We start from the raw sequence: 7,948 nt of genomic DNA, 5'->3' as shown, positions 1-7,948 counted from the left end.
TGTTGTCTCGGATTCTCCAGCATCTGCAGTTCCTACTATCTCATTTCTACTTGTGTTGGCACTTTGGCTTCCACCATCACCGCCAGATGTTTCAGGTTTGGAAGGACTGGATCTTTCTGTGTCAAAAGTCTGACGTTGTCAGCTGTGACTTGGAGAGTTTCCAGAAAATTTATTACCATTACAGACTGTTCCATTGGGGGTACTACTGATGGTATGTGCTAATGGGAGGCAGCTCACTGCATCCACATTTGCTACTCGGCCTCCCAGACAGTGTTCTAACATATAATTATTAGAGCCCACCATTGAAGATCCCCAGAGCTATGGGCAGCACTGCCCTGTCTTCTTTCAGTAGAGCAAGTAGGGGTTTGTGGCTGTGATTATCATCAAATTTTGCCTATAATGATATTGGTGGAACTTCCTGACTCCAACTATGACTGCCAATCCGTCTGTATGTATCTGGGAGTACTTACACTCGGCATTGCCCAAAGTCCTGTATGTATACACTATTGAGCATTTCTCTCCTTTGGGCCATCTATGAGCTAAACCAGCCAGATGCCATATGGAGAGGCATCTCATGATCTTTCTCAGGATTATAGTGTGCCAACACCTTACAGGATGATAGTTGTTTCTTTATTTCACTGAAAGCTAGGGCTTGTCTATGAGACCATTTCCAAGGCTGACTCTTTATAAGGAGTTGCTGCAAAAGTGCACTAAGTTATGTATGAACTTTCCATAATAATTTACCAGCCCCAGAAACGAACTAAGCTCCTGGTCAGATGTGGGGGCTGGAACACCTTTAATCATCCTTACTTTATCTTCCAATGTGTGCAACCCTGTCTTGTAACTTCGTAGCCCAACTCCCTTCTCTCCCCCTTGGTCCAGGCACTCCCACCTACATCCAGGACACAAACCACACCCTCCACATCTTCAGAAACTTCAAGTTCCCTGGCCCCCAGCGCTTCATCTTTACTATGGACGTGCAATCGCAATACCCGTAAATACCCCACAAGGACAGCCTACAGCCCCTCAGTTTTTCCCCCTCCAGGCCTATCCAGTCCCCACCCCACCAATACCTTTCTCTGCCTCACCAAACTAGTCCTCACCCTCAATAACTTTTCCTTCAATTCTTCCCACTTTCTCTAAATCCAGGGGGTTGCCATGGACACATGCATGGACCCCAGCTACACCTGCCTGTTGACGCTGTTCAGTATGTACACAGGCACTGTTCCCCAACTTTCCTGCCTTCACATCCATGACTGCATTGGTGCTGCACCCTACACCCAGGCTGAACTGGAGCAGTTCATCGACTTCGCTAACAGCATCTCCCCCCACGCCCTCAAATTCACTTGGTCTATCTCAGACACCTCCCTCCCCTTTCTTGACCTCTTCGTTTCCATTTCTGGTGACAGTTTACAGACAGACATTTACTATAAACTCACAAACTCCCATAGTTACTTAGACTATGTCTCCTCCCACCCTGTATCCTGCAAAAACTCCATCCCGTTTTCCCAATTCCTCCGTCTTCATCGCATCTGGTCTGACGAGGAGATGTTCCACTCCCAAGCATCCCAGATGTCCGTCTTTTTCAAACAACGCTCTTTTCCCCCGTCAGTCATCTAGCCAGCCCTCCACTGCACCTCCTCCATTCCCCGCTCCGCAGCTCTAAACCACAACCCCCTTCAAACATAATAAAGATAAGGTCCTCACTTTCCACCCCACCAGACTCTGCATCAAACATATCATTCTCAAACACTTGCACCAATTCCAACTAGACCCCACCACCCAGAACATCTTCCACTCCCCACCCCTCTCTGCCTTCCACAAGGACCATTCCCTTCACCATTCCTTAGTTTGTGCCACACTCCCCACCAACCACTATAACCAAACACTGCCCCCCTCCCTCCGGTACCTTCCCCTGTAACCATTAAAGATGTAACACCTGCCCACACACCACCTCCCTCACCCCCATCCAGGGCCCTAAACAACCCTTCCAAGTGAGACAGAGCTTCACCTGCATCTCCTCCAACCCAGTCCATTGCATCTGGTGCTCCTGATGTGGTCTTCTCACATTGGTGAGACCAAATATACACTAGGGGACCATTTTGCCAAGCATCTTCGCCTGGCCCATAATGGCCAGCCTAACTTCCCAGTCACCATCCACTTCAACTCACCCAAACACCCCACTCCCCCTACGACAAGTCCGTCCTCAGCCTCCTCAAGTGTTGCAACGATTCAGAATGCAAATTTGAGGAACAACACCTTATCCTCCACTTAGGAACCCAACAGCCCGGAGGACTCAACCTTGAGTTCCCTAATTTCAAATAACCTTCCCACCCATCCCTTGGTTCCCTTTCCAGCCCCACCTCCTCCCTTCCATTCCACCTATTGACCTCCCTTCCAGCCACCAACCAGATTCATCCCTCCCATAGACCAACGAGGTCAATCTACTACCAGTGTCTACCTATCACCACCATTCCGATACCACCCCCTTTATCTGCAGCTCCACCTACCCTCACATTCAGTCCTGAAGAAGGGTATTACCTGAAATGTTGACTTCTCCTTTCCTCCAGACGCTGCCTGGCTTGATGTGTTCTTCCAGCCTCATGTTTTTCTACCTTACATTCTAGCATCTGCAGTTCTTTTGTCTCTAACCAAGGTCACTTTAGGGACCTGTAACATGCATTTTTCCCTTCTTAGGCATACGTCTGCCTTGGAAAAATGCCTCAGGACTATATGCAAGTTCTCAAAGTGTTCCTTATTTATTTTCCCTGTTATCAGGACGTCATCTAGGTAAATGGCGGCCTGAGGTAGACCTTGAAAAATGTTCTCCACTTGCCACATTTTCCAATGGTAAAGCCAATTGTAGTCCCTGTTTGAAGTCCAGTTGGGATTCAGCTAATGGACATTTTTGCATATTTACATTATTAATCCCACATACCAAGCGGCCTCTCAGCATTTCATTAGGGGTTAAGTCAAATTCAAAGGCTTCTGCTTATGATCTCCACCTAGTCAAAAACCCCAATACAGATTACGCTGGTTCTCGAATTGCTGAGTAAAAGCAATAGCACCTCAGAATTAGAGGAGGTTTGGGGTCATAATATTCCTTAACTATGTCAGTCAATTCTTGAAAGGTTTTTGTATCTGGTGCCTCAGGGAAAGTTAGGATCCTAGTAACAGAAAAACTGCAGCTTCGCAGGCTCTCAGGAGAATTACACGTTGTTTCTTGTCTGCCACAATGTCGTTTGCCCGGAAAAAATAACACATTCTTTCCACATATTGGCTCGGTGCTCAACAGCAAGGTTAAATGGGTCAAGCTTCTCAAAGTCATGATGTAAGAAAATGCACATCCAAACTCAAAGGATCATGCTTTACTCTTGTTGCCACTGAAGTAACTCTACAGAAGCTGGTATCCCTTTGCCAATCACCTTTTACTTACAAATAAATGGTCTTTGAATATAGTACTGCCTTGTTCAGAGTCAAGCACCAGGGTGTCAGTAGTTCTGACACTTCCCTGTCAGCCAGGGCTCCCCGATTGGATCAAATTAACAGTCTCAATCGGGGAAGTCATATTCTATGATGTCCAGCTGGTTGAACTTCTTACAATTACTGCACCTTCCTTCACTCTCCAGCACCTTCTGTGATCTTCCCCATCAGGATACATTTCAACATTGTCAGGGATGAGAAGGCAGAGGTCTCCACCTGACCAGTTTTTATTTATCTCTCCTGGATAAAGGATGAGAATCATCTTCTGTGGCTTTGACTAAGCCCAAGGGTCGGTGTCCAATCCATAATGAATGGAATGGCTCATGAAAATAAAAACTGTTGGATTCCATGTGGGGTAAATAGATGTCAGGGTAAGGTTTCTTGTGGTACCGTGGTATTACCCCTGCCTTTGAACCAGAAGGCTTGTTTCAAATCCCATCTCTAGGAGTATCATAACTTGTTGAAACAGGCTGTTTAAAAATATCTAGATGTGAATGAAGATACATTTGCTGGTGATATAACAGGCACCACTGTACTCATTGATGATAGATGAGCATCTTAACATAGCGTGATGGCGAGGTGGTTGTGACAGACATGCTTTATATAGTACATAATTAGATGGTGCAGTTGGCTTATTTTGCCTTGTCTGACATAGTAAGGACATTAAACATTAATATCGAATGACTGTGTGTGGACTATCTGCAGTGACATTACTGTAGGCACTACCTCTCAGAAATCCTAAATAATTCTCAATGTGATTGTCCATTTAACCCTTCACAAAATTTTCCATAGTAGCATTGGTAAATTGGGGTCTGTAAAGCAGTTGGGGCATGGCAGGTTGAGGGGTTATTCAGTACCTCCCCGACATTTGGATAATATTAAGTCTGCATCTTGATAGCGCCAGCAAGGCCTGTCCTTTAGTCACATTCTATTTTCACCTGGCAAGCTTCCAAATATTTCCAATGACACGACTTCCTTTAATTAGTCACATGAGCCTGCCTCTGAAAATGACTGGAGCAAGGTGTTGTTAAATTTATTCCTGGACATTTCATCAGCTGACTTGCCCCACGCTTCAGCCATTGGCTGGCTATATGTTCACCCTTGTGACATACTGCCCTCTGACAACAATTGAAAAGCAAATAGACTTGGAACCCAGTTGGAGAGTGTTTGACTGTCTGTTAAACAACATTTTTGTCCTATTTTCAATATTTTGATACCTGTTAAAAAGTAACATGCAAAGGAAATAGCAAAAGACTTTAATTGTTTTGAGTGTCCTGATGATTTATCCCTAGTGTTGATCACAGCAGTGCCCTGGAGATTGCCTTTACTTTTTGGAGAGTCAAGGTCAATCCTAGAGAATTGGTAACCCTACTGCAGCAGTTTTCTTTGTGACATAGTGTTGTCATCATTCCCAGCTTGCTGTTTTTGGTAAAAACCAAAAGAACTGTGGATGCTGTAAATCAGGAACAAAAACAAAGTTGCTGGAAAAGGTCAGCAGGTCTGGCAGCATCTATGAAGGAAAAAACAGAGTTAACTTTTCAGGTCTGGTGGCCCTTCCTCAGAAGGGTTCTGAGTTGTCAGTTGATTGCTTCAGTTCTGAGGAAGGGTCACTGTACCCGAAACATTAACTCTGTTTTCTCCTTCACAGATGCTGCCAGACCTACTGACCTTTTCCAGCAACTTTGTTTTTGTTGCTGTTTTTGGTGGTGTTTGTGCCCTGTGGGGAAATCTAGACTAATTTTCCTGTAGGTGCTGCGTGTCCTGTCATTCAAACTATAATCTCTTGGCAACAATCAAAGCTCCTTACAGTGACAAGTGTAAAAATATTACAATTGATAATAGGCACTGAGCCAGCATATTCAAATGTTCTGAGTGAATGACCTAGGATTAAGTAGAATGCGTGTTGCCATCGCTTTGAATTTAGCAGATCCTCCTCTCACTTGTTTTGTCTGGTAAAACAATCCAAATTCTCCCCTTTAGCTCTCTTCACTCCACGAGATCTGCCCCTTTCCCTTATGCACAGCAGCCAACAGCAAAACTGTGTCTGGCAGTGCTAAAGGGGAATTAGGGGGCAGAAGAGTTATTGAGGGACATGAAAAGATATAGCACACTGATCTTTAGACTTATAGCATTGTGAAACACCACAACCAAGACGGGCCACCATTGTTTCAGGGCCAGACAGGAGTGAGAGAAAAGGTTGCTACAACAAACAACTTGAATAGTTCCTATATTGGAGAAAAACATCCTGAGGCATTTTTCAAAGGTATAATCACAAAAAGGACCACTCCCTCCCTGGGCAGAGCTTCACACTCTTTACAGCCACTTCCCAGCGCCTAGTGTTTTCACCCAGCAGTGGCCTTGTGATGGGCAGTGACAGTAAGTGGGAAGTTGGCAAGAGATGCAGACACTGCGCTCCCGGTGCCATTTGCCTGCAGCAGGCAGGGAGGAGGCAGCCAGCATCATCAAAACCAGCAATAGGTCAGCACTGCCAGAATTTGTCCATGTTCTCCAGTGCAACTTTGTCGGTTTCAGGCCGGTTTGTGAAGGAGAATTGTGTCTAACCTCCTCACCACAACATTTATTGACAACACGAGATCATGTTACTTTAATTTTTTTTGTCTTGAAATGTTTAGTACTTATTTTGTGTGGGTGCTTGCTGTTAGTCACCTCATTTGAAGGTAGTCTCCCTGACTCCGACTAAGGTGTGGTCATACATCCACTCTGAGAGACTTATTGTGAATGATACTGATAAAATTGGACTAAACCAGCAGGTTTGACAAAACCCTGATTACTTTGATCAAACTGGATCACAGTTGATTGTTTCAGAAAGCGTATTAGGATGACAAAAATAACCCAAAAGGTAGTATAAAGTACAGTCAGGGAGATCTACCCAAAAGTCATTCAAAGCTGGGTCTCTCTCCTGGCCAAAACTTGGATTTGTTGTATGAAGTTAATTTCCCCCTTCTGATGGCATAATCCACTGTACACACTTCAGACAAATGTGCTTAAGTGTCATGTGTTCTGTCATTAGATAGTAAACAGGCTGATGTGGTGAATTTGACACCCCTGTGTCATCACCACCACATTTCCTGCTGTATAGAGACACTTGGCTTATTGTACTGTGCCAGAGCGATGTCTCTGTTGTAAACAGCCGTGACCTAGAACCTGAATCTTAGAAGGCGAATAGAGACACTGAGTCCATCTAAAGTCTTACTGTTAAAACACAGTTACTATTTCTGGCTGAAGTGCAAACTCTCTCCCCACCCTTCTACCACCTTTCCTTTATCCAACTTTTAAGATCCCTGGAAGTGCACTTTCATGGATGTGAAGTTCCCTGTCAATCAACTGCATGCTAATGTGGAAGAGAAAACATTTCAAAATTACAACCAAATCAAAATAGAAATCCATAGATGTGCATATTCTGTATCTTTACTCATCTCATTACTGCCTGCTTTTTGCTTGTCATTTAATCACTTCCTCTCTCTGTTTTTAAATGTCCCTCTTCCCACTTACCCCCTGCCGCAATACTTACTTAGGACCGTCTCTAACTTCTCACGGTTGTGCTGAAGTGACATTAACCTGAAATATTGGTGAGGTCTTTACCCGATAAGGTGTAGTTGGGTTTCCTAATGTGGAAATGCTAAATCCTGTGAAATCAACACTATCTTCAGATCTTGATATCATGCCATCCTCTTCCAGCTTGTGTCAGTGTGGTATTGAAAGTAAACAGAAAGTAATCCTGGAACTGTTGGACAACGAATTATGGCTGTTAGAAATCAATTAAGAACTAGTTTTAACCCTCCCAGCCAGAAGACCTGTTTTCTAACCTGTCACCAGCTCTCCAGGGTCACTAGGGTGAGTGTGTGGTACAAAGAGCTTCTTTTCAGTGAAGTTGAAAACTTGGGAAGGGTTTGATCAGTTACATAGAGGAACTCTTGCCAACATCAGGTGAAAGACTGCTGTTCAAAGCACATCTCCTACCAAGGTGATCACAAGGTAATTTCAAAGGGTGGCACGGTGACTTAGTGGTTAGCCTGCTGCCTTGTAGTGCCAGGGACCCGGGTTTGATTCCAGCCTTGGGCAATTGGCTGTGTGGAGTTTGTGCATTCTCCCTATGTCTACGTGGGTTTCCTCTGGGTGTTCCAGTTTCCTCCCACAATCCAAAGATGTGCAGGTTAGGTAGATGGGCCATGTTAAATTGCCCATTGTGTCCAAGGGATGTGCAGATTAGGTGGATTAGTGATGGGAAATGCAGGGTTACAGGAATGGGATGGGTCTGGGTGGGATGCTCTTCGGAGGGTGGTTGTGGACTGGATGGCCTGAATGGCCTGTTTCCACACTTAGGGATTCTATGATTGTCAATTTCATGTTTGGCATTTCTGTGGTCAAGTATTTCACTCACCTACAGCTGCACTACTCTGCTGCCAGACAAATGCAGCTCCAGCTTCCATTTCTCATGAGGGGC

The 7,948-nt window shown here is 44.8% G+C and overlaps 1 long non-coding RNA gene across 1 annotated transcript in view; it reads left to right on the top strand.

Moving 5' to 3' along the window:
• Positions 1–7,948, top strand: part of LOC125486509 — a 71,118-nt gene that overhangs the window by 13,843 nt on the left and 49,327 nt on the right. The window lies entirely within an intron of this gene.

This window comes from Rhincodon typus, chromosome 29 (assembly GCF_021869965.1).
Source record: "Rhincodon typus isolate 14 chromosome 29, sRhiTyp1.1, whole genome shotgun sequence".
Lineage (NCBI taxonomy): Eukaryota > Metazoa > Chordata > Chondrichthyes > Orectolobiformes > Rhincodontidae > Rhincodon > Rhincodon typus.
The sequence above is the reverse complement of the archived record's forward strand: the minus strand, read 5'-3'. Positions and strand labels throughout refer to the sequence as shown.